Here is a 25,845-nt window from a genome sequence, read left to right on the forward strand (position 1 = left end):
TTTCATTTCAATTCTGCATTTTCATTTCAGCAAGATAGTTAGTTGTAGATCAATCTGTTTCAGTTTTTGCAGGTACCAGAGAAAAAAAAAACAAAAGCAACCAAAAAAGTCTTTCCATTTCATGCCTCGTAGGAATCGAGATAAAACAGGCAAATTATTACCCAACACCCCCACCACATCACTGAGTCACCCTTCTCTCTTCTTCGGTGACAGTGATCTAGAAGAACCTATAGGTGAACCTCCTGAGATATACGAAGATCCTATAGCAGAAGAAGAATTAGAGACCATCCCATCTGGAGCTATGGCTGACAATAGAGGAGAAGATGAGAGAATAGAAGGTGCCTTCCCCATCCGAGAGACCAATGAAGACATGAAAATGAAGAACATTAGCCCCTCCGCTTTACCTCACTTCCATGGACTGACTACTGAAGATCCTGATACCTTCCTGTTTGAGTTTTTTGTCCTTTGTCGAACCTATGACTATACTGAAGATGAGCAGAAGCTGAAACTCTTCCCTTCAACTCTTAAGGATGCAGCATTACGCTGGTTCATGGGCTTACCTGGGAACAATATCACCACTTGGGCTCAGATGTAGCAAGCTTTCAATACCAAGTACCGGGACTACTGTAGGTCCAAGGAAACCAAGGGAGAAATCTTTTGGATGACCATGGGAAATGATGAGTCCTTAGAGGATTATGAGGAAAGGTTCCAACTTAGCTATAAACGGGCCAGGTGCACACTTGACCCTGAATCCCTCAAGTTTGTCCTGCTCCGAGGAGTCCCCGAAGACCTCTTAGATACCCTTCACATGTTAGTTGGAGGAGATATTTACCAACTGCCTTATGAGGACATAAAGACTGTGTTCAGAAACCACTCTAGGGCAGCCGGAAACAAGGTAGAGGAAACCTCCTCTCAGCTGGTATTCCTTTCTCCAAACATGAGTTTGCAAATCAATTAGAGGATCTCAAAAGTGAGGTGAGACAGACCATTGTCATGCAACTTGATACATTCAGGATCCAGCAGAAGAAGGAAGAATCTGAGAGGGCCTTGGCTATCTTCTGCCCTAGATGTACAAGGAGACACCCTAAGAACGAATGCCCATTACATTCAGTTGAGGTATGTTTTGTTTGTGAGGAGGACCATCCCACAAATCAATGTCCAACCTTACCTGGGCTTAAATCCATGTACCAAGGGACAGAAGCCCCCACTGAACCTCTCTATTTCCTCAACCAAAGGAGGCCACAAGGACCTAGACCTTACCAGAAGGGGATGCAAGGGGCACCCCAAGCTTATTACAGCCCCAACCAATCTACTCCTATGCCTTCCTGGCGTCCCCTTGCTCATCCTTCCTGGTCTGTGCCCCCTCCATGGTCTTATCCACCCTAGTACCATACTCAAACCACTACTCATTCATATCACTCACAGGCCCAGCCACAACCTCAGTGGAATGCACCTCAGTCGGGGGGAGGCCCCAGTACAACACTCCTCCCGCCATTTTGCCTCCACCACCAGTTCAACCTAAACCATTACCTCCTGCTCCTCCAAGGCAACCTCAAATGCCTGCTCAACCGAACCTGAACCCCAACAATAGACAGTCCCAGCAGGTATACACTGGGGAAACATCATGCCCTACCTATGCTGTGGAGATCCAGGAGATCAATCTTCGATCTGGAAAGACTCTTCCGGATCGCCAACCTCCTCCCCCAGAGGACGAGGAAGACAAACAGGAAAGTGAACCAAAGGCCATTCCACCATTTCCTGAGAGACTAACAGCCACCACACAACCCAACCCAGAGGAGGACGAGCTTCTGGGAGAGCTCAAGCAGTTGTGTGTGAAAATACCACTTCTCCAAGCCATCAAAGATGTACCGATATACAACAAACTGGTTAAGGAAAAGTGTTTCAGACACCCAGGCAGGCGAAAGAGAGATGCTTGAACCATCAATGTCTTAGGACAACTGTTTGACCTTATGTTAGGACAAGTCATCTACCCAAAGTACCTAGATCCTGGGAGTCCTGTAGTAGATGTCCACATCAATGGCAGCATCATACCTCACACCTTGATTGATCTGGGGCTGCCATTAATGTGATGACCAGGGATACCATGCTCAAACTCAACCTTCAGGGTTCCCTGAGGAAGACCTCGACAGTCCTGCAACTAGCAGATTGCTCCACCGTGACTCCTGAAGGGATTGTGGAGGATGTCTTGGTCTCTGTCGACTCTTGGGAATACCCTACAGATTTCTTGGTTTTGCAACCAAAGGCAAAGCTTACTGGATATCCTCTTATTTTGGGAAGGCCTTGGTTAGCCACTGCAGATGCTTACATAAGTTGCCGTGCAGGAAACATGACCATCAAAAATGGTCCTATGTCCAAGCAGCTAGTCCTATACCCTCCTGCCCAACCCTCCTTAGAGCATGACTTACCACTTTGGTTGGAGGAAGGAGAAGAGGATGAGGTGTACTCAGCACCTGTGTGCACCCTAGACACCACTAGAAGAGACCCCCCAACCGAGGATGACTTGATTGAGACCTTGATCCAGAATCCACCTCCCAGTGCACTATCCTTAGAGAAATTGGTGGAGGATGCCCAAGCCAGCACCTTAGTGGACCTTTGTGCAACTAACCCTGTCACTCCCAGAATCAAAAATGTGGAGTTCGGCCCTGAGAGGACGTTAAAGATCAGCTCCTCCCTATCTCCTTCTCAGGAAAAGGAGCTGTGTAGCCTGTTGGCCAGTCATCTAGATGCTTTTGCTTGGAGCTATAAGGAGATGAAAGGAGTCCATCCTTCGGTCTGTACCCATCAAATATACATCAAAGAGGACTGTAAACCGGTTAGGCAACCCCGGAGGAGGATGAATCCAGCCCTTAAGGACATTGTCAAGGAAGAATTGCAAAAACTGTTGGATGTCGGATTCATTTACCCCATCTCAGATAGCGAATGGGTGTCCCCTCTTTGTGGTTCCCAAGAAAAATGGGAAGTGGAGAATCTGTGTGGACTACCGAGAACTGAACAAAGCTACCAAGAAAGACCATTTCCCTCTACCTTTCATAGATCAAGTGTTGGATGGATTGGCAGGAAAGAAGTTCTTCTCTTTCCTAGATGGGTTTAGCGGGTACAACCAAATCCAAATCAGCCTGGAAGACCAAGATAAGACCACCTTCACTTGTCCTTGGGGTACCTTTGCCTACAGAGTTCTTCCCTTTGGGCTATGCAATGCTCCTGCTACCTTCCAAAGAGTCGTCTTGAGCATCTTTTCTGAGCTGGTCCATGATGCGGTGGAAATCGATATGGATGACTTCACTCCTTATGGGTCCAACTTCCAGGAAGCATTGTCCAATCTGGGAAAAGTCCTAACCAAATGCATTGAGATGAACCTGTCCCTTAGTCCTGAAAAATGTGAATTCTTGATGACTGAAGGGACCGTGCTAGGCCATACCATTTCTTGCCAAGGGTTACAAGTGGATCCTAACAAAATTGCTCTCATCAAGAAGGTTCCACCTCCCCAAAAGGTAAGGGATGTTCGGAGTTTCTTAGGATTAGCAGGGTATTACAGGAGATTCATTAAAGACTTCAGCAAGCTAGCCTCGCCATTGTTTGGCCTGTTGGCAAAAGATGTGGAGTTTAAATGGACTGATGACTGTCAGAGGGCTCTGAATGAATTAAAGGACAAGTTGGTGTCTGCCCCAATCTTGAGAGGTCCAAACTGGGCCCTACCTTTCCACATCCACACTGATGCCTCGAACAAAGCCATAGGGGCAGCCTTGGGACAAGTTGAACAAAAACTTCCATATGCCATTTACTTTGTTAGCAAAAACTTATCCAAAGCTGAACTGAATTACATTGTAACCGAGAAAGAATTCTTGGCTGTGGTCCATGCACTGAACAAGTTCCGACATTATATCACTGGCTATCAAACCTTTGTACATACGGATCATGCTGTAATTAGATATTTAATGAATAAACCAGATGTGAATGCTCGTATTATTAGATGGTTACTTTTGTTGCAGCAATTTGATTTGACCATTGTTGACAAACTAGGTAAAGAAAATGTTGTTGCTGACTTTTTATCTAGATTGGACTTGTCTGTAGATGAGGATGGAACAGTGGATGACCAGATGCCCGATGAACATCTGTTTGCTATCTCAGCACTCTCTCCATGGTTTGCTGATATAGCGAACTACCTTGTTTTAGCACAGTTCTCTCCGCACCTATCTTCAAGAGAGAAGAGAAAAATCATCAGAAAAAGTGCCTCATTTACCTGGATCGGGGGCAACCTGTTCAAGCTTGGCCCTGATCAGATCCTAAGGCGTTGTGTAAGGGAGGAGGAAGTCTTTGATATCCTCCTCACCTGTCATGATGGGCCTTGTGGAGGACATTTTGCAATAAAGAGGACTGCCTTCAAAATCCTGCAGGCAGGCTACTATTGGCCCACACTTCATCAAGATGTCAGAAGGTATATCAGCCAATGTGACCGATGCCAAAGAATGGGGAAACCGACTCAAAGGGATGAGATGCCTCTCCAACCTCAAGTGACTCTTGAGCCATTTGAGAAGTGGGGTATGGACTTTGTGGGCCCAATCAACCCTCCTTCGAGGCAAAGGTCTTACATCATTATGTGCACTGACTACCTGACAAAGTGAGCAGAAACTAAGGCAATCAAAGCAGCAACAGAAGAAAAGGTGGCTGAGTTCTTAAGAGAGAACATCTTCTACAAATTTGGCTACCCAAGAGAGCTAGTCACCGATCAAGGAAGCCAGTTCACATCCAAATTAATTGAAGACCTACTAGCTCATCACAAAATCAAGCATAGGACTTCCACCCCCTATCATCCACAGGCAAATGGGCAAGTGGAAGTCACCAACAGAGCATTGGAAGGGATTTTGACTAAGGTGGTGAGCAGCATTAGGAAAGATTGGGCAGATCGCCTGGTTGAGGCCACATGGGCTTACAACACCACCTGGAAGACCACAACCGGCTTCACACCTTATGAGCTGGTCTATGGGAAGAAAGCTTTGCTGTCCATTGAATTTGAATACAACACTTTGAGGATGGCAGCTCAGCTGGACCTAGATCTTAGCCATGCACAACAAGAAAGGTTATTGCAACTGAATGGACTGGACGAGCACCGAATGTAGGCCCTCCTTCACTCAGAAGTGGTTCAACTTCAAAGAAAGGTGTGGCATGACCAACACCTCAATGACAAGCAATTCCAGCCAGGAGATTGGGCACTGTTGTATGACTCCAGGCACAAAGATTTCAAGGGAAAGCTGAGAACCAGATGGCTGGGGCCCTATGCAGTGGAAAAATGTCATGACAATGGATCGTTCTTATTCGGACCATTGATGAGGAAGCCATCCCCATGCTTGTCAATGGGCATCGACTGAAGATCTACAGGAAACCTCTCTCAAGACAAGAATTCATCAAAACTGTGGAGAAATCAGTGTTGGTCATAGAGAAGGGTTCTGCCTCTGCTTTGGGCATACCCTGAAAGATCTAAATAATAAAATAATAATAATAATAATAATAAAGATACTTGGGGGAAAACCTTTCTAAGGTTCCCAAGGCAGGTGGTAGGGGTGAAAACCTCATTGAGGCGCCCCTATTGTCTTTCAAAAAAAAAAAAGATTTGAAAAAAGATCCTTGAGTGAAAACCTCTCTGAGGCGCTTAAGGCAGATGGAAGGGTGAAAACCTCATTGAGGCACCCCTGCTATCTTTCAAAAAAAAAAAAAAAAGAGAAAAGAAAGAAAAACAATAAGCAAAGAAGATAGGGACAACAAGTTTATAATGTGGAAATGCATGCAGGTTGCAGGTGTTCTATGAAGGAGAGGAGGTCTCTCAACTCAAATTCCAGGATCCTTATCATGCTGCCAGGAGACCTCACCAGCACCTCCTCCAAGAATACTCATCTTCTCCGAGGTATGGGCATGATTTCATCACAGCTTAGTCTTCTACAGGAAGTTACAGACTTTCTACAGGAAGTACAGACTTTCTACAGGAAGTTCTGTATTTCTACAGGAAACATCCTGTAGAAGTTTTGGACGGCCCAGAACTGATTAAATGAGGAGATCTAACGACCAAGGTCCAGTATGGACGCATGCAAGCTACCATTTTCTCCCTCACACACTGTTGTCACCTCCTTCTACCACCCCTGTCGACATGCAATGAAGATACCTGCGCCATCAAAGCAGATCATTGAGTTATCAAGAGAAAGCAATTTTTAAATGAAAAAGACGCTGAGATGCCATGCCATACCCAGCCCATCTATCCATGAGCTCTGTGAGTGTGATCGTGAGGCCAATGTCTTCGTCGTGCAGCATGCACCCGAGGAGAAAAACCTGCTACAGGACATCCTGCAGGAGTCCCGTAGCAGTTAAGCCAACTAGAGTGTACACCATTCCATCGCCTGAAACATGCAAGGATAACGCAGGCACATGCAGCCGAATCATAAGATTCATCGTCAGCGTCCTGTGAAGAGGAATCTCCGGGCCTGTGCAATCCACTAGCAGCAAACAAATCTACTCATCGTCGTCCAAGAGCCTAAAAAATCGTGTTGCGGCCGCACAGGTAAGTGCCTCCACCCTTTCTTCCGTCGAATTGCATGAATTTTACTTTGAAAATGTTTGCAAGTGTGAAGTGAATGGGTTGAGCGGTTGTATGGCCAATCGACTAGCCACATCGACCAGTCAGATGGTCTAGTCGGATGGTAAGTGGTGGTCGTGGCAAAAGGAACGGGCAGTGCACACGTGAGAGCCATCCAGTCGGGGAGAAATGAGTTGTAACAGAAATGACGACGGCGGATCTGCGGGGAATGATGCGGCAGTAAGGGAACTTGCAGAAGAATGATGGAGTGACGTCGTCCAACGGTCCAGCAGGGACAGCTCACCCCCGCGCCACGGATTCCGCCGGATTGAAATCTAATCGGCTAGATTGCCACCCCACGCATTTATCATTCGTCGTTTGAAAGTCGAGTGAGCATCCGGATTCCTCTGAAGCTCGACACTCCAAGTCTTCGGCCATTCGAACGCCTGTTAAGCAGCACAGAGAGCGCAGACCCACTGCAGTATCCTCCAGAATTCGTGCGCTGCTTCTACAGGAAAGATGCTTCTACAGGAAATTGGGTTCCTCACGTCAAAAGGTGGCGGATTAAAAAGGTAATCCTGAACCTTCCATGCAATTGGTTTCAAGGGTGGCAGAGTCGATGTTCTACAGTCTGGTCGTAAAAAAAATTTTGCAAGTATTGTCTGTCGTTGCATGAATTGTCGTCCTACAGGATGTCAGTATAATTAAGCTGTGTTAAGGTCCTCGGGAGATAAGTTTTCGTGAATTGTATGCATGACAGAGGTGTAATTCTACGCTCTGTCCTAGTAGGCCAATTTTTTTCCGCATTCGCCACCTCCAGCTAACACAGCAGTTTTTCACCATGCCGGGTGGGTTCATCAGAAGGGAACCAACCGACTCAACCAAGCTAAGAGAAAATCCTGAGGTGGTGGAGCTGTTCATGCAAGCGCAATGGATGTCGTTCTGCGACAAGTTGCAGGGCTATGACGATGAGGTGGCAGAGGAGTTTTTGCAAGCTCTGAAGCCGAAATCCAAAACATTGGCCACCGTTAACTTCAGGGGTTTGAGTCTCAGACTCACCCCACAATTCATCAGCCGAGTTATTGAGCTCCCAATGGGATTACCATGGGATAAAGAAGAAAGGAAACTGGGCCAGAAGGCTAAGAAAGAATTCTTTCCACCAGAGGAGGAATTCTCAGAAGATAAAAATGGGGTTCGTAGAACCAGCTTACTGCCACTGTGGAGTGAAGTTAGCCTCCAGATTATGAAGTACATCACCTGCGAAGGTCGTTTTAGCATTGTATATGGGTACCATTTTCAGTTACTCATGGAATTAAGGCACCAGATGGACCTACCTGTAGAAAACAAACTGAGTATCCCCTACTTTCTACTACAGTCTATGATTGAATGTGCCACCAAGTTAAAAGAAGGCACACCAGACCAGGTAGCACACCATGGACTCATTAAACTCCTCGTGGAGGATGCGCTCCACACATACAAGGTTCCTCTCTCATGGGAATCCTTCAGAAATTTGACCAAGGATGGTGACATAAAGATGTTGACCGAAGTGCTCGGTTCATCTAGCAGTGAGGAAAGGAGTCAGTGCCCGCAGGGAAGAAAGAAAAAGGCCAGAAGACCACGACCACGGAGTAGAAGAAAAAGCAAGAGAAGAAACAAGATAAAAAGGGTGCCAAAGAGAAGGATGACACACCCATTTTGACGGCAAGAGAGAAAAGATTACAAAGCAGAGTGGACAAGGCTGAGCAGGTCCACGTTAGCAAAGGCACCTCGACAGCAGCATCGACCAAGTCGAAAAGTAAAACACCCTCAACAAAGCAATCTAAAGTGGTGCCACCTGTCTCTACAGGAAAACCGAAACTGGCTTCTACAAGAAGCCCGAAATCAACCGAAAAAGGGTCTTCTACAGGAAGCCCTGAGAAAGCGAAACCCAACGAGAAGAAAGCTGACATTCTTGCAAGGGAGGCAGCAGCTGTGCTGGCCACCCTTAGCACACCTCCTAAGCCAAAGGAGAAGAGAAAGAGGGAGACCCCTCTATATTTTAAAGCTAGGAGAAGTGTGAGAATAAAGGCGGGCAAGCCACAGCCTCCGTCCAGCAGCCCAATCACTATAGATGATGCCCCTACTGCGCCCAAGGAGAGGTCCCCCTCAAGGATATCAGTCACCTATGAGAGGGGGAGCCCGAAGAAAACTACTTGGAAAGAAAGGTTAGACCAATTGGCTTCAAAATCTCGGCTACAGGATGCTGAGGATGCTCTACAGAAAACCTTAGCCAGGCTTAAATAAACAGAGAGAATGGAAGGAGAAGCACCCTCATCACCACTGAGGGAGGGCGAAGTAGAGCCACCAAGAGATGTAGAAAAAGAGCACATTCCAAAGCCTAGCCCTCAGCCAAGTCTGAGTTCATATTACAACTTCTTAGAGGCTGGAAAAATTATACCTCAGAAATTCACTGTGCCAATGTTCTTTGCATTGGAGGAAGAGAGAGTACGTACGCACACGTGGATGAAAATAGCCAAGTCAAAGGGTGTGGCGGACATAGGCCCCTTGCAAGAGCAACTTAAGGAGGCCAGAAGTGAATTAGCCATGGCTAAACACATGGCAAATTGCCAAAGAGTGTTCCTACAGGAAGAAAACGAAAAGCTTAGATTGCAGCTACAGGAGCTGAGGACAGGAACAGGTACACCCTCCAATGACACCACAGCAGAACAGCAAGGCAAAAAGGAACTGCACACCGGTCTTGGGGAGCCAACCACACATCTACAGGAAGCAGAACAACAAGCACAAATTGAGTTGCAAGCTCTCAGACAACAGCTGCAGCAGAAAGAGGCACAATTAGCCTGCATGGCCAGTTGGGCCATGGATGCTATACAATGCAGACAGCCGGCCAAATCCTATGGCCTGTACCTGAAAGACTAATGGCTGCAATTTCAAATCAATACCTTGGCGCAAGGAGGTATCTCTCAGCTCCAAGACCCATAGCAATTCACTGAAGTATGCAGTACTAGTTCATCAGAGGATAAGGCCAAATTAGCGGAGTTTTACCTCCATAATTTGGCCCTCCCTAATGTAATTTCATGGGATCCCAATACGGCCTTAGGAGATATGCAATTAATGGCATTTGCCTCATGGTTGAACCATGAGGACAAAAGAGCAGCAGAAGCCAAAGCGGTCATGAACCGGGAGCTAAATGAGCCATTGCTAATTCGAGCAGAACTAGGGGATCCAGTTGCACTAATCTCGGCACACCAACACTTGTCCACTGACCCTCAAGCTTCATTGAGATATGTGGATCAGCAGGCCCAAGCCATAGCGCATTTTGAGGACATGGAGAGACTGTTAGGAGACAATGCTGTCCAAGCTTGCACCTGCCGATGGAATACATTGGCCCACAGTCTGAAAATCAGAGAGTATCATACCCCAACTCGGATGAGGGAAGCTCTAGTACGGGTGGCCCTCTATAAGAAATCCATGCAAAACCTCCAGGCCAGCTGGATTGGCCTCAAGCTAAGCCCACCACTGCTGCTAGGATTGATGGAAGGAAGCACAAAGAAGGATGATAATGAACAGTGGGAAGAGCTGAACAGAAAGGCTGGGTTTCATATCAGCAAGGAGGATACTACTACAGAGGCTTGGGATGTAAGGGTGGCAGTAAAGGCAATGAAGGATGAGGAGTTGGACTAGTTGCTCAAGGATGAGAAAATATTTTAGCTGGGGGTGATGATGAGCCCCAAATTTTGGTAACATTTTGGGCTCATTTGGCCTACTTACCTTGCTCAACCCTTCATTTTTCATCACTTATGCATCATTTCTTAGTATATTCATGTTATTTGAAGGAAGGAGGGCAGTCACTATGCCTAGGTGGCTAATACATGTTTATTTCAGGTTTTTTGACATTAAATGGACCAAAACCACGCAGATGAAGGCAAGGAGACAGCCATGGTGGCATTGCGGTTTTGTAGGAAGGTTGTCCACAGCCTTGAATGACCTTCCTCGTGATCTCCACCCCAACTCCGAGCTCCAACAGCTGTCACCACCAAGCTAGAAGGCAGCCAACGGATTCTAAGGGAACAACAGTTTACTTTTAGTTGGTCAGCCAAGCCCCACTAATTTAGGAGGCCAGCTTGGCCCTCATAATGTATAAATATTGAGGCTGTAGCCTTCGATGGGAACTTTTGAACCTTTGTTGCAGATTCTGAATTACGAGCTATAGCTCGGTTTTGCTTTTTGCGAGCCATTTTTGGCATGTTGTTAGACTTATGACTATGATCTTTTAATAAAAGGCAAGCAGATTCGAGTTCAGTTCTGAGTTCTTAGAGGAGATATAGCTCTCAGGGTTGGGCCCAACCTGAGAGCAATAGGCCTCCTTTCTTTGTATTGTTACTTGTCTTTCTTTCAGCATTATATTTCTTGTCCTTTACATGCACTTGGAAACACAGTTTTTTGATTCGGATTTCTTGGTGTGGTTACATAGGTTAGTGTTATGAACAAAGTTTCTTTCAGTAGTTTAGATTAGAGTAAGGAGATTAGAGTGATCAGAGCTCCAAAAAGGGGTTGATTGCACACTCACTTCCACCTCTGTTTAGAGATTGGGATTGCAGCCCGTGCCACCCACCAAAAACACAGTTTTACATATTCATGCAAGTCTTGAGGTAATGTTTTCGGTTGTAGAAATGTCCATGCATTTAGATCTCGTGGAATAACTCTTTGTTTCAGCACCATGCATGATTTCCCTTTAAACTACATTGCTGTTCTTTGGTTTCTAATAAAACAGTTAGAGTAGGTTGATGACATTTCGGTTATACGCAAGACAGAGGTGATTTGTTTCATTTACACTGTGCAACACCACTCTATCATTTCCTTATCCTTCTAAGCCGTGCCCAAGCCATCTCCTTATCTCCCAGTTAGATCATTTTCCTCCCAACTCCTCTATCATCCACGTTGTTTTATCTTTTCGGCCTTCCATTGCCTCTACCCTCTAGACCGACCAGCTTTACACACCCCCTCTCCATCTCATCTCTATGACCATAAGCCATCACAAGCTCCCCTCTCATCCTCCCTATCCACCCATACAGCTCATTCACCCATCCATCACCCAAAACTCCGATTGCAGAACATCCTGTAGAAATTAGCAGACTTCCTGTAGAAATCCTGAACTTCCTGTAGAATCCCCTGCAGACATCCTGTAGAAGCTTGCAAACACGGTTGCCAGGCATCTGAACTTTGTGAACTTCTGTGGAATGATGTTAGGGATCCCTTGGACCCTCTCAGAGTCCTCCTGACCTTTTCCAAGCCTTCCTCCCCTTGATCTACCCCTGCACAGTCAAGACCCAGTAAGAAGCACAGTCATAATAACTCCAACCACTTGAGCAAAAATACAAAAACATGTTCTCTTCAGATGAAAGTAGTTTAGACACATGCATCTCATCTCAATAGAAGTAATGGCATCACTTTTAGAAGTTGCATTCCCACCATTGCATCGTAAGAATTAAGCTGGTAAAATTAGGGTTTACTAGGGTTTCCATGTTTTGTTGGCTTTCAGTTCATTCTTGCAAAGTAGGTTAATTTCCTTTGAGATAGCTTTCATTCATCACTTAAAAAGCTTCTTCTGAGAACATATAGAAGTTGGCTTGAGCCCTAGCGGACTTGTGCCAACTAACCAAGTGACAGCTGCGACAAGAGCTAGTACTTGTGCATACAGCACCGTCGCTTCCAAGTTTGTTACGAACTACCGGGTTGATAAAATTAGAGAAGGAGGCCCCAGGAGTTGTAGCATTATTGCTACAATACTGGAGCCCACCACCATAACAACAAATGGTTGTACAAGATTCTCCACCTCCTCCTATGGGTAATGTGGGGAAATGGTAAAATGGTCCTAATAACAATGCATAGGTCCTCATGTTAATTCTCACATTTATTTACCACGAGAGAAAAATCATATGACCCTCCTTAGTCAAGTTCTACTTCTAAGGACTTGACCACCCCTTTCGCTTCCACTAGATCTCTCAGATCAGATAAGCCTATGGAACTGCTATATCACCCACCTAACAGTGTATTCCAAAAGTTAACAAACAATCCCGATGCGCGGGCTTCCCAAAATTATAGTATTATTGAAGAGTTAGTCGAAGCATCATGTGTCATGTCTTCCTTAGAGGATTTTCAGTCCTGCCCCATGTACTGCAAATCCTTATTGACTACTATTAGAGGGGTAGATCCCTTGGAATATGACTAGGATCATTTTACCACATGGGTTGTCGCTCTACCTATTGAACATGACTCCCTAATGACAAATTTCCTTTGGAAAAATTCATCATGGAGGTCATGGATTCACCAATTGACAATCCTAGGGAGATTATGCATCTTGATACCTCTAGTCTCCCCAAATGGGAAAAAGTAGAGATTGGTAAACTAAATCTCGAATTAACCTAGGGGGCATTTTCGCAGCCATCCTTGGAAGTGTCACCAATGGACCAAGTAACGTTTTTGGTTTCTAATGTTGAACTTTCCAGTGAATTGTCAAACACACATCCATCATTCAGTGAGTTTCTTGTCACCCATTTATGTCTTCATAGTCCTTGTCATGGAGCCACAGTAGCTCACAAGACCACTCACTTTTTATGTCCTTTGGTTATTCCTAATAAAACTATGATTCTAGGTTTTCCTTGTTATCATCAATCTTTAGGAGTCTCATAGTTAAAATTTGTATGGCATGGCCCCATCATGGCACACCATATGGTACCTCAACTCCTCCCTGAGTTCATGTACGGGAATCCTTTTCTTGTGTCCAAAATAGGCACAAATTGACATGATTGTTTTGATTGAGTTATGATTGTACCTTGTACATAGAAGTGTGTGTGTTGTTTTGTATCCTTTTGGTTTGATGTGTGATGTGAGAACTTTTCTACTATATAATTTTTGAGAAAAAATACCAAAAAATTCTAGGGAATGAAATATTCTAGAAAAAATATATGGATGTTGGTTAGAAATGACTAATCTGATGCTTTGAATGCCAAACAATACACTAAGTATGGATGTTGGTTAGAAATGACTAATCTGATGCTTTGAATGCCAAACAATACACTAAGTATGGATGTTGGTTAGAAAAGACTAATTTGACGCTCTCAAAGCCAAACAATACACTAAGAATGAATGGAGGAGGCATATTCCTAGTGTTGAACCAATGTTCGTGCTCCAACAAGCTCAAAATGAAGGGCCCAATATATGCAAAAGGGTAAAAAACATAATGATGACTACAAATAAATATAAGGAAGGAAATTGGTTGATAACACTTCATATTATTTTCTTATGCCATACATAATACACTAGGATTATATTTAAATTTTAAATTAATATTAAGTATAAAATTTATTAGATTTGTAGCATGTTGAGAATTGGGAAAGAATAGACTAATTTGCCATGCATTCTAAATTTAGTGATTAGTCGAAAATTGCGTGGAATTTCCTGGAAGTGTTAGTGTTTGCAAGAGTTCGCGGGAGTTTCCATGGAAGCACATAGGGGAGGGAACTCCACTCCATCCTATAGGCAAGCAGTGGCTAGTCGAGGAAAGAAACCATTAGAGAGTGTCATAGGTCCTTTAGGTGAGGGGACAAGGATTATAGAAGAGGAACAAGATTCAAATAAGACAAAGGAGAATAACATCAACAAGGAAAATGAGCAAGAAGACAAGGAACAAGGAGTGAATAACAACGCACAAAAAGGGCCATGTAAACCCAAAGCTGAGGTCACTCCCAGAGTAGTTTTAAATGATCTTGCTCTGCAGGCGCATAGAGACCACATGAGGACATATGCTATCATTTGTAAATTCATGGCAATATGGCCCACAGAAAAAGCTTTACAGTCATGGATTAAATATAACTAGAAACAAAAAGGAATCATTGACCTACATCTTGGGTCTAAGGGTTTCTTTATGGTAGTCTTCACAAATATTGAGGACAAAGACAAAGTGTTTGAAGGAGGGCCCCACTTCTATGCAACAGCAGGTCTTTATATGTGACTGTAGATGATGAACTTTGTCCCTGAGAGAGAAAAATTCACTTCTGTCCCGGTCTGGGTAAGACTCTACTCATTACCCCTTGATTACTGGCAAACAGAATCATTATCTGCTATAGGAAACAAGTTAGGGCATTTTTTGAAAACTTCTAAAGCCACTAAGTAGGGTAAGTACACTTCCTTCGCAAGAATATGTGTGGAGATGGATCTCTTTGGAGCTCTTCCGGATGAGGTCATTTTAGAAGTTTTGGATGAAGAATGGGTGCAAACAATTGACTATGAACATATTCCTTTCAGATGCTGAAAATTCCATGAGCATGGGCACCTATTTAGAAACTACCCTCTTAGCAAAATAGAGAACAAAAGTAACGCGAACACAAAGAAAGATATTGAAGGCTTTCACAAAGTGGTTCATAAAGGAAAAGGGGGCAAGAAGGGGCTAAAGCAGTAGCAGATAGAAGGACCATAGACTAATCTGAATAGGTTCCAAGTTCTGGAAGAAGAAGAAGAGATAACAAAGATAGATCAGGTAATGGAAGGAAGCCCAAGGGAAAAGGAGAAAGAGGAAGACACAACTCAAACACATGATAGTATCAAACAGAAAGAGACTATGATGAGCGATGCAGAACCGGAGATGGACCAAGAAATGACCCAAAGTGAGATGGAAACGGAAGATCATGAACTGCAGGAGATTCTTGACAGGGAACACCTAGATCTGGAAGGATTCTTGAAACAGGGGACCATGAGTGGGGTAGACTCTTTACCGCCAGAAGAATTTAATAGGGTACAAAAACTGTTCTTATGGAAAACTCAGGCTATAGGGCTGGACAAACAAGGAAAAAGTGAAAGGCAGGGCAACGAAGGTGTGAAAACCATGAAAAACACATCGGGATTAGCTCCCAGAATTCCAAGAAAGAAAAGAGGCAGGAAAAAGCATAATGAGTTATTAATGGAATGTGGAAAGCTAATGATAGATTCAGGTAAGATGAAAGATCTAACCAGCTACTCCTTTACAAATCTTTAATAATGAAGTTTACATATTGGATAGGTGCACTTTTCAATTTTCCAATTTCTCCTTAGCATCATTGCCATCCAATATCATGTTTAGCATATTCACCTTCACATTACACTGTTTCTTGTAGAAAAATAAGGACACTTGTAGTAGTTTGCAACCTGACTTCTAAGCTTGCCCAAATTCACATGAAACACATGATTTTCCTTAATGCTCTATACATACTTACTGTCTCAATACTCGACACCTAACATATAGACAAGCTTGTAGATTGAAGCCCTAATTTCTCAATACCCAATATCTTGAAAGGCCAATGGTCGAGCTATCAAGCCACCGGACCCTCAGGAAGAGGCTAGAGAGTGTCATTGATACTAATTAGTTGATATCTTAACATCCAAAATCCCAACATCCACGTCGTCACTATATGGTTACCACCTATACAACACCTTAGTGCCAAGTCAACCTTCCATTGCCATGTCAACATGCCACATTGGTATGTCATGTCATCTAGACCCACATTGGTGCCACATCATAATGAGACATTAGCATGTCAAATCAACTGCCACACAATTGACATGCGGTATCCCTGGGTCCACATCCACTCATCACATCATTACTCTATCGTTATCAAGGTTTCTTGTTGGCGACTAGTGTCCTACTTACTAATATCTACTACCCAATATTGTGACATTTTGATAGGTCGATGTACAAACAACTAATACATTTCATTAGTGTTGGTTGACCTTGAGGTGTCCTTAATACAGTTAGCCCGACATTTGACCTCTTAATGGACTATAGTCCCCAACCATCAAGTGAGAGTCCTTGAACCCTCTATCTCCATGAGCTAATGGATAATGTAGGATAATATGTTAATATTGAGGACATCTAACCTAGACTAGGTTAGTTGGGGCTTTTTGCACAATTAGGTGATGAGGAGCACTATTTGCCAGCATTATAAACCATAGGTATATAAATGTTGTATGGGTGTTAATGTGAGGATTTGCCCAACAAAGATGACTTTTGTTGGGGCCTTGGACATCATCTAAGAAGAAAGACCATCATCATCCTAGGGCCTATGAATGGTTTTTAAGGTTTAACAATAATATAAATTATGCACATTGTACAAAACCACTTCCCGGTGCCTCTAAGGTGAATGGTTTATAGAATGCAAACGTGTGTTTATATAATTTATAAGATGCAAAGGTTAGTTAATATTATATGGTTTGTATTAATAAAATAAATGCGCAAATTAATAGCACTGTTGGCAAATGAACATTTAAAAAATTATTATGATGAAGACTTTTCAAACAATTTTGTGAGAAAATTCAAAATTTTGTGGGAAAATTCAAAATTTTGTGAGAAAATTCAATTAATAGAACTGTTGTCAAATGAACCTTTAAAAAAATATTATGAAGTAGACTTTTCAAACATTTCTGTGAAAAATTTTAAAATTTTGTGGGAAAATTTAAAATTTCGCTTATCTCCTTGGCTGGGCTTGGTTCGGCTCGAATTGTCTGTTCTTATCTCCTTGGCTCGAAGTCCCACGGCGTGAACATTCTCTTCCAAGGATTGATTAAGGTGTCGCTGTCACGGTTCACACCCAGTGGGAAAGCTTATTTTCTGAACCAGCTATCTTATATTATTATATGATATTTGGCAAGTTATCTGGTATTCAACGATTTGGGAAACTTTTGAGTAGACAGACCAGTGTGCTTTGAGGAGCAATAGCCAAGACAGGTTTACCAGCTCTGCATTTACTGCTATTTTTTCTGTGAGGCCGATCTTCCATAGTTTTTTCCTAAAACAGGTATGTGTTTTAGCTTTCTCTTTGTTTTCTTAAAAAATAGCTCGTTGAAGATAGGGTGTAGAAACTGCAGGCAAAATTTTCATGTATGTTTTAGCTTCTGGATCCTTTCCAGTGCCATTCCTACCTCCTCTGTAGCCTCCTCTATATCCACCTCACGCACCTCCTTAGTTGTTCCTGGGGTCACCTCCTCAACTCAAAAATAATTTCTTTTGAATCATTTTTCGATTGTATGGAGGGCGCAACAATTGTTCCTGGGGTTTTCGACTGTATGGAGGGCACAAAAGTTGTTCCTGGGGTCACCTCTTCAACTCGAAAATAATTTCTTTTGAATCATTTTTCCATTGTATGGAGGGCACAACAGTTTTCATTAGTATTAGTATTTGGAGGGCATTTCTCTGTCGATGCGTACCATCCCACTTTCTTTGGTTATCAAAGAGTTTTCCCTGATCAGTTCCTGCCCTGCAGTCATCTTTGACATTGCTCACATGCCCATCATAACTGAAAATGGGCGGATGAATTCAAAGGCATCTCCACTTCCCCTGAATTACTTTTTTTGTTTGCACATCAAATCGAAGGTTTGAGGAGATGATTGATCAAGAGGGGGCACATGTACGCCTAGTGCCGATTTTGGTGGAGATTAAGAAGGGGACCCTCCGCTCTCAGTTTTTTGTAAAGTTATGATTATGCTTAGGGCATATCTTATGAATCATTAGGGGTGATGGATCCTTTGGGTAAAAAACCTTGACAAATTAGATCTCTTTTGTGGAGAGTAGAGTGAAGGTTAGCCATTTCGTGTGCGGATGGGGAAGATTTGCGATTGCACACACAAACATTTGAATTGCAGAGACGGAAGTAGAAGAGACAGGGACCATAGCAGAACGAGGAAAGTAGAAAAGATGCACAACAAGCGATATCATAGCAGAACGAGGAAAGTAGAAGCGACAGGGACCATAGCAACTTCCTCCCACTCTAGCGAGAATCATTACATCCTGTCGTATACCCTACCAGATTCCCAGTCGTTGCAGATTTCGTCATAACCTGTCATCTCAAGGTTAAAATTATATTAAAACACCCGTGACTATTGACCTTCCAAAAAATCATAAAAATTTTGTTCTTGGCACTTCTGCACTTGCTAAGACAACGATGAAGGAAAAAATACTGGTTGTGGCTGAGCAGTATACGGATATCTACAATGCAACCCAAAACTGGGTGAATTTAGCCAATCTTGCATTGCAAAACCTTGATAGGGGTATACCGATTTTATCAATATGATACATATATTTGTATAGTTTTTTATTTTCTTAATCATATGACGAAAAACAAAATAAAAGAATATGGGTTTCAATGGTTCACAACTGTTAAGTTCTTGAGGCTCGGTTGCAACTTGGAGAACTAGGAATATTTTGAGAAGAGTATATATATTTTTTTCAATCCATGTCCTTGCCTTGCAGGACATTGAGAGGGGTATATATATTCTTATCAATGGAAAACAATTTCCGTTTGTGTGGTTGTTTATGATCTTGCCATTTATTCACGTATTTTTGTAATATGTAAAAAGTTGCAACCTCATTAAATGACACTTACACAGCTAGAATACACCAGTGCTACCTCTAGAGAGATAAAATCAGCTGCGTTCATCTGATTCCTCAGTGCTCAAGATACTGGCCCATTGTATACACATAATCGAAGGGATTATCCTTCGCTTTGACAAGTGAAATAGCCAGTAAACTCAAGGCAGCAATATCAAGATGAGTCCATATGTGCTACATTATTAGATTGACTTGGTAAACTGATATCTTGTTGTCTGTTCAGATTGTTGGGGCTACCTTTAGATTCTTTCTTTTTGATTGTACAGACTTTAAACACATACCCAACCCATTTCCTTGTAAGCATTACTAAGCATAGGATGATAATATGGGGCATTTTCTTGGATCAGATTCCAGCTTAGTTATTTCCTCTGCTTTTGGGCATATGTAAAGTTAAGTGCATTTTAATGGAATGTGATTGCTTGTTTCTGTGTTAAGATATCTGCAAATTTCCTTGCTGACACTTTCACATCAATGTAGGAGAAGTCCTTATAATCAAATGGGTATTTATCCCAGGAGTTTATTCTTGTGCATTCTCAAACTTTCAAGGCTTGCATATGTGCCATAAATCATAGACAAGTACCCAGACTTGGAAGAAAACTCAAAGTTAGAACCTCTTTTGACAGCGTATAGGTCCTCCTCATAAGACAGTTGTAGAGACTTCTCCCTTCAACACGGTTATGGATTTGTTGTAGAGAAAGACTTAGTTATGGATTTGTCTGTATCAAAAAGCAAAGGAGTTTTTTATATCTAAATATGGAGGGAAGTAGGGCCTTTTTTGGGAAAATTTGCTTTCAATCTCATAATATCCGACCACTAGATTTCAATTTTATTCTTCAATATGTTATTTAAAACCTCCCACGACATTTTTCATTTAGTGTAATAGAATTTGGCCTTTGTTCCCAAAAATATTTTCTAAATAGAGTGCCACCATTTACCAGTCCTAAAATTTGAGTGATTTCCTTAATATTATTTCAATTGTAACCTTTAAGATTAGCTTTCTGTTTGCATCATCTTTCATGCCAACATTAGAATTCGATATTCTCCTTTCTAATGCCAGCCAATTGTTCTTAAATATTCCAGCTATTGTCAAAGTTATCTTTATGTCATCTTGCATACCTGAAAGATATACTAGGGTTAATTATATGTTGCAACATTACAATTTTCATCAGGCTTAGAATTAATAATATATAAAACAATATAATGATAGCTGGGCAAACCAAAATTTTTGACTCTACCTACATCATCTCCATGTCTGATTTCTCAATATTTCCATGCATTCTACAGGCGTAAAGCAAGGAACTGTAAATACTTGTGAAAGATAGATTTTCAATAACACCATATGCATCATTCATGCACCCACTTAGATTGTAAAGTTTAACGAAGGGCATATCGCATTGCTCTGGGGAAAATTCCATAATATTGACTTATGCATTGAAAATAATGTCAGTTTTCATCAAGTAAACCTGAATGGCTACAGGCAGAAAAAGCACCAAGAAAGTGACATGATTGGGCTTGATGTGCTATGCTTAACCTTTTCGGAATGAAAAAGCTGAATATTATTATATGAGGGATATAAAGTTCAAAATTTACATCATATACACTCCCATTTGCAGAGAAAACCAGATGAAATCACCATGGGAGAATTCCAGTGAATAGCTAAGGAAAATTTGACTGAAACATAGTGTTCTGGGAGATCTCCAAAACAAAACATGATCACATAGAGAAACAAGAAACATATGGATGTACAGAAACATCATGTACACCATCCATAAACAAGATGATAAAAGAAACAGCCACATAAAGATCAGAGACCCGTCCATGGAAACCTGTGAAGAAAACAGAAATGAAACTAGAAGTCCGGCAAAATAAACTCTTGGATATGATAGCTTACTCCCTCAGATAGAACCTGCAAAAACCAAAAACCAGTAGCATCCTGTAGACCTGTTTTAGACAGTGAATCTGCCAGATAATTTTTGTCTCTGCGAATATGGTGGATAGAACTACCAACCATGGAATCCCAGAAAAAACTGATCCTCCCCATCCAGCCAATCAAATGTGGAACTGTAATATGGATCTTACCAGAGATGTAGTCGACCATAACCTTCGAATCCCCAAAAATGGAAACATGTTGTAGATTAAGGAAGAGGCAAAATTTTAATAACCCTGCGAGAGCCATGGCCTCCGCTTTACTATTAGAACCACTCCCCCCGTTCCAGTGAATGGAGAACTGAGTGCTTTCATCTACCATGATCAGGATGCCACAGCCACATGTGCCTTGCTGTTCCGCACCGTCGAAATACGCCTTTGGGAAGGGAGAGATTTCCAAAGATTGTTCAGTGGATTCGCCCCTTCTTTGGATAATAGCTTTCTGTGGAAGGGCTTCATAAGTAGCAACGATTTTAACAAAGATTTCTGAGCTAGCCATTTTTGAATCGTTAAAAATGATGTAGTTCCGCCATTTCTAGATGTGCCACAGGGTAGAGATTATTATCCTTCGCCAATTTAACTTCTGTACGCTGCACCAGAGGAGCATATCCATTATTGAAGCATGTGCCTTGAGTTTAATTCCATAACTGTTCTCCAGAAACTGCCAAATTTGCTGAGAACGATAGCATCTTATGAACAGGTGATCATTATTTTCCCCTTCAGATCTGCACAGAGGACATATGCCTGGACCGATCCATCCGCGCTTCCTCAAATTCTCCCAGGTTAAAATCTTATTATGAAAGGTGAGCCACGCGAAGTGTATCATTTTCGATGGACAGCCATCCTTCCAGTAAATGTGAGGAAATATCGGATTGATCGGGGATCGTTTTGATTGCAAGATGTGCTGATATACTTCTTTGACCCTTATATTATTCATCTCCTTTGAGTGGCTCCATATTAAAAAGTCAGATTCCACATTGCGAAATATTCCACAATTCCTAAGACTCACCCTTATGAGATCCCACTGATTTGCTATCGAGTGAGGCATCTGAAGTGTGTCTGCGCTTTTCCATAGTGGAATAGGCCCCTGCCATTCATCAATCAGACTATCCCAATAGAAATATCCCCTTCTGTGGAAGAAATTCAAAAGAGATTCAGGAATTTTAGACACCCCGCTGCTTCCCTTAAAATGATCTTTGCCAATAAGAATCTTGCTACCATTTTGAAAATGCCAGATATGATTCTTCAGAAAATAAGATTCAATCTTGCGGAGGCTATTCCAAATAGATGATCCATATGGCACCCCGATCATTCCTTTTCTGTACCAGAAAATAAAATCCTTCCTTTTTAAATATTTCGCCTGAATCATGTTACACCATGGACCAACACCATGAACAGCTCTCCACAAAGATTTGCATAAAAGGGCCCTTCCAAAAGATTGCATATCAAGTAAGCCCCAACCGCCCATGTTCTTTGGCAAAGAGATGCTGGCTAATTTTGTGAGATGAAACTTCCTCTTGTCTGCTTGGCCTCCCCAGATGAAATTGGCAGACAGTCTATTCAAGCTTTTAATAATGCTTACACGAATAGCAAATAAATGAGCCCAGTAGACCGTGAGCTGGTTCAAAACTGATTGTACAAGAACTACTCTTCCCGCCAGTGTTAGACACTTGAATTCCCATGCTGATATCCTTTTGTGGAATCTGTCAAGGATCCAACTCCAATCGGATTTTGTGTAGCCATTTGCTTTGATCTGGAAACCCAAATACTTCATACCACAGCTGATAGGTTGCGCTTTGATTCCAAATAGTTCTGATAACCATTCTATAGCTTCTTGATTATTTTCATTGTGATAAATTGCAGATTTCTCATTGTTGACTATCAAGCCCGTAGCCATCTGAAAGTTTTTAATAATTTCATAGTAACATGTCCAGGTAACCCTTCAAGTTTCTAACTTGATGAGGACATCCAGCTGGAATAAAAACTGCCTCACCAAGGTGTTGTTCAAATGTCCATGGCTCTACTTGGTATTCCTCTTTCAATTTCTTTTTATGACCTTCATTCAAGTAAAAAGTTTGATCATGAATGGGGTGGACAACCGAATCAACCGATACATTTCTGCTATGTCTGAAGTCTTGACAGTGCTTTAATAAATAATCCTGTAACTTTGGTATGTCCTCTCTCCGGAAAATGTCCCAAAGAGCCCCACCACGTGTGACATCTAAACTATTCTCTCTATTGGCAATCCTTCCTTCCACCTTTGTTGGTATTGTACCAAGATCCTTTTGTTCACTACTATGAGCTTTCCACTTTTCTGAACCATCATATTTTGCTCCATCTATATCCCAATTTTTCTCTTCCATATAATCAAGAGACTTTGCCCTCAAACTAGATTCAATGTCATTATCATTAAGGCATTCATCAATAGTTTGACTTGAAGAAACTTTTCTGTTGCTTTGAGACACAGAAACATCAAATGATGATGCCTCAATTTTAGTTGTTTTTCCTCTTCTTCACCAAAGGAATTTCCAATCCTATCTAAGTCTTCATAAAGTTCTTCTGAGTCTAATGCTCTTAATGATCTTTGAATTTTATCTATCTTAAGTTGCTGCCACCCTCGGAACTTGACTTCAGCTGTATGAGTCAATACATTTACCACATCATACATATCACAGTGCAGCTTAGTAACAGAATCACCTCGGCCAAGTTCTTCACTTGTCCCATAAGCAATGTAAGTTCTGGGTCCTATATCAGGTTTTAAGTAATTATCAGGAAGCTTTGCTGCCAGATTAAGAAGGCCCCATTTAGGATGTGTGTACTCATGAAAGGGCAATGCATTAATGAATTCAGCTCTATGGCGTGGTAAACGTTCTTCAAAGAAATTTCGTGGCGGCCAATCCTTCAGCTTCAACATCAAAGGCCAACCATTTTTATGCATTTGACCATCTGCCTACCCTTTGAAAAATTGGTTGACGCTGATTTCAATTTCGCACCAATTTAAGCAATCAATGGCCTTTATCTTTGTCTCCTCATTAAACTTGCCATTCATAGTCTCTTGAACAGGCCGCAACATGACCAATGGGTCCCAGCTCAGACTGGAAGTGCCTTCAAGAACATTATGCACAATGACCGGTTGACCTCTAATCCAGTGTTTCTGGAAATGCTCAAGGCCTTCTTCTTTAGTATCCTGTACAGTTGGACAGTACAAATAATTGTCACTGTTGTCCTTCCTATGAGCTACTTGGCGTAAATTCCTTTCAGAATATCCATTTTTCCCATAAGAACCAGACTTGAAGCATGAGGTATAGGAGTGAGAAATTTTCAAGCCCTCTGTGACTTTGCAGCTGCTGGCCATTTCCTCTGCCTCTTTGTCAAGTTTTGCAATCATATTCATTCTATAAATGCGTTTTAATTCTAATAAATGAAAACCACAGCCACCATATTCGGCATGGAATGCTACCATCACTATTAGCCTTCCAATCTGGTAATCTGTCTGTAGGGTCTACAGTGCTATTGCTAGTAACCTGGGAGTGAAGCTCCCAACCTGATCTTCCGCCCGACACCTTTGTTTGCTTATTTCTTGGTAATCCCTCTCTAGAATAACCTCTATCTGTAGACTGATGTTGGGCCAATTCTGCTTTACCACCACTTGGTTGACAACCTTCTCGAAGCCCCCGACAACAACTGAGACAAAGATCATATGAACAATATGGGAATTTCCGATGGTAATCAACAATTGATGTCTTGCAGTTGTCACAGAACAGATGCTCATCTGCATTAAGTTTGGCTTTAGGAATCTCCGACTTTATTGTTGGTTCACCTAATGCCTTATTATTATATTCCATAACAGACATCCAAGAATATATGTGTGACATCAATTTGCTTGATTGCAGATCAATTCTATCTTTAGCGGAAGAATGTGCTTTTAGCATTGAGAAGACGTGATCGTTCAATGTTCTCGACTTCTTTGCATTTTCCAGATCCTACCCATAATTTGTTGGTTTTGATGTTTCTCTTGATGTCAAATATGTTATTACTACATTATCCACTTCTACAGCATTAATATTTGTATACACAAAGTCAAATAGGTCAAAGTGAAGTTGTTGACAAAGCAAGTATATTATTGTACAACCTCCCCAAGCTACTAAATCACCAAATCGTTTTTGATTTCCTATTAAATCTTCAATCATCTCTCCACAAAATACAAATTGAAGGTTGCTATAAATCCAATAGAAATCTCTTGAGGAAGTAATGTCGATGAAACCTTTCTTTAGAGTTGGATCCCATTTATCACGCACCATGTCCAAGGCTACACTCATGAAAGCAAGAGTGTAGTCTAAAACACTTCTTATCTATATATTGCTGATATAGAATGAATAAGTTGCTTCAACTTGCTTGGACATGGTATGAATGATGATGGCTAGAAGCAAAGTGGATGTGACAAAACTTCATTTGTTGCAGCATTAAAAACAGTTACAATAGAATTTTTACCACCTTCCAGAATTATTTTCTATTTTCATATGGAGCATATAGATTAAGGATACGAAATCTTGTCAAATAACCTCGACAATATCCCGATAAAATGATGCCAACGGAGGATTTGTAAGCCAAAAGGGAGAAAATTTTGGGATTCCATATAGCGGAAAGACCTCCAGAATTCCTTAGTGGATTGGTTGTGTAGACCGCCCAATTTGGGCATAAAATCAAGAGGATATTCTGAACTTTGTCCCTATCTACCATTGTTTTCTGTAACAACACCAAAGCAGGCTTTCTGGTTTGAATTATATTATGCAGTGTTCGACAAGACTGTAGTGATCCAAAACTTCTGATATTTAATGACATGATCCTCAATTAGATTGGGTTGCTACGGGATAGTCTTCTATAAGGACCCATGAATATGAGGTCTTTGTTTCTTTGTATT

General features: G+C 41.9%; 1 pseudogene; it reads right to left on the bottom strand.

Annotated features, from left to right (window-relative positions):
• Positions 1 to 22,840: 22,840 nt before the first annotated feature.
• LOC149217194 (lysine-specific demethylase JMJ27 pseudogene) lies at positions 22,841 to 24,769 on the bottom strand (annotated as a pseudogene).
• Between the last annotated feature and the right edge of the window lie 1,076 nt (positions 24,770 to 25,845).

This window comes from Pinus tabuliformis, chromosome 1_1, assembly GCF_031772625.1.
Source record: "Pinus tabuliformis cultivar Carrire ecotype Pingquan chromosome 1_1, CPIR1, whole genome shotgun sequence".
NCBI lineage: Eukaryota > Viridiplantae > Streptophyta > Pinopsida > Pinales > Pinaceae > Pinus > Pinus tabuliformis.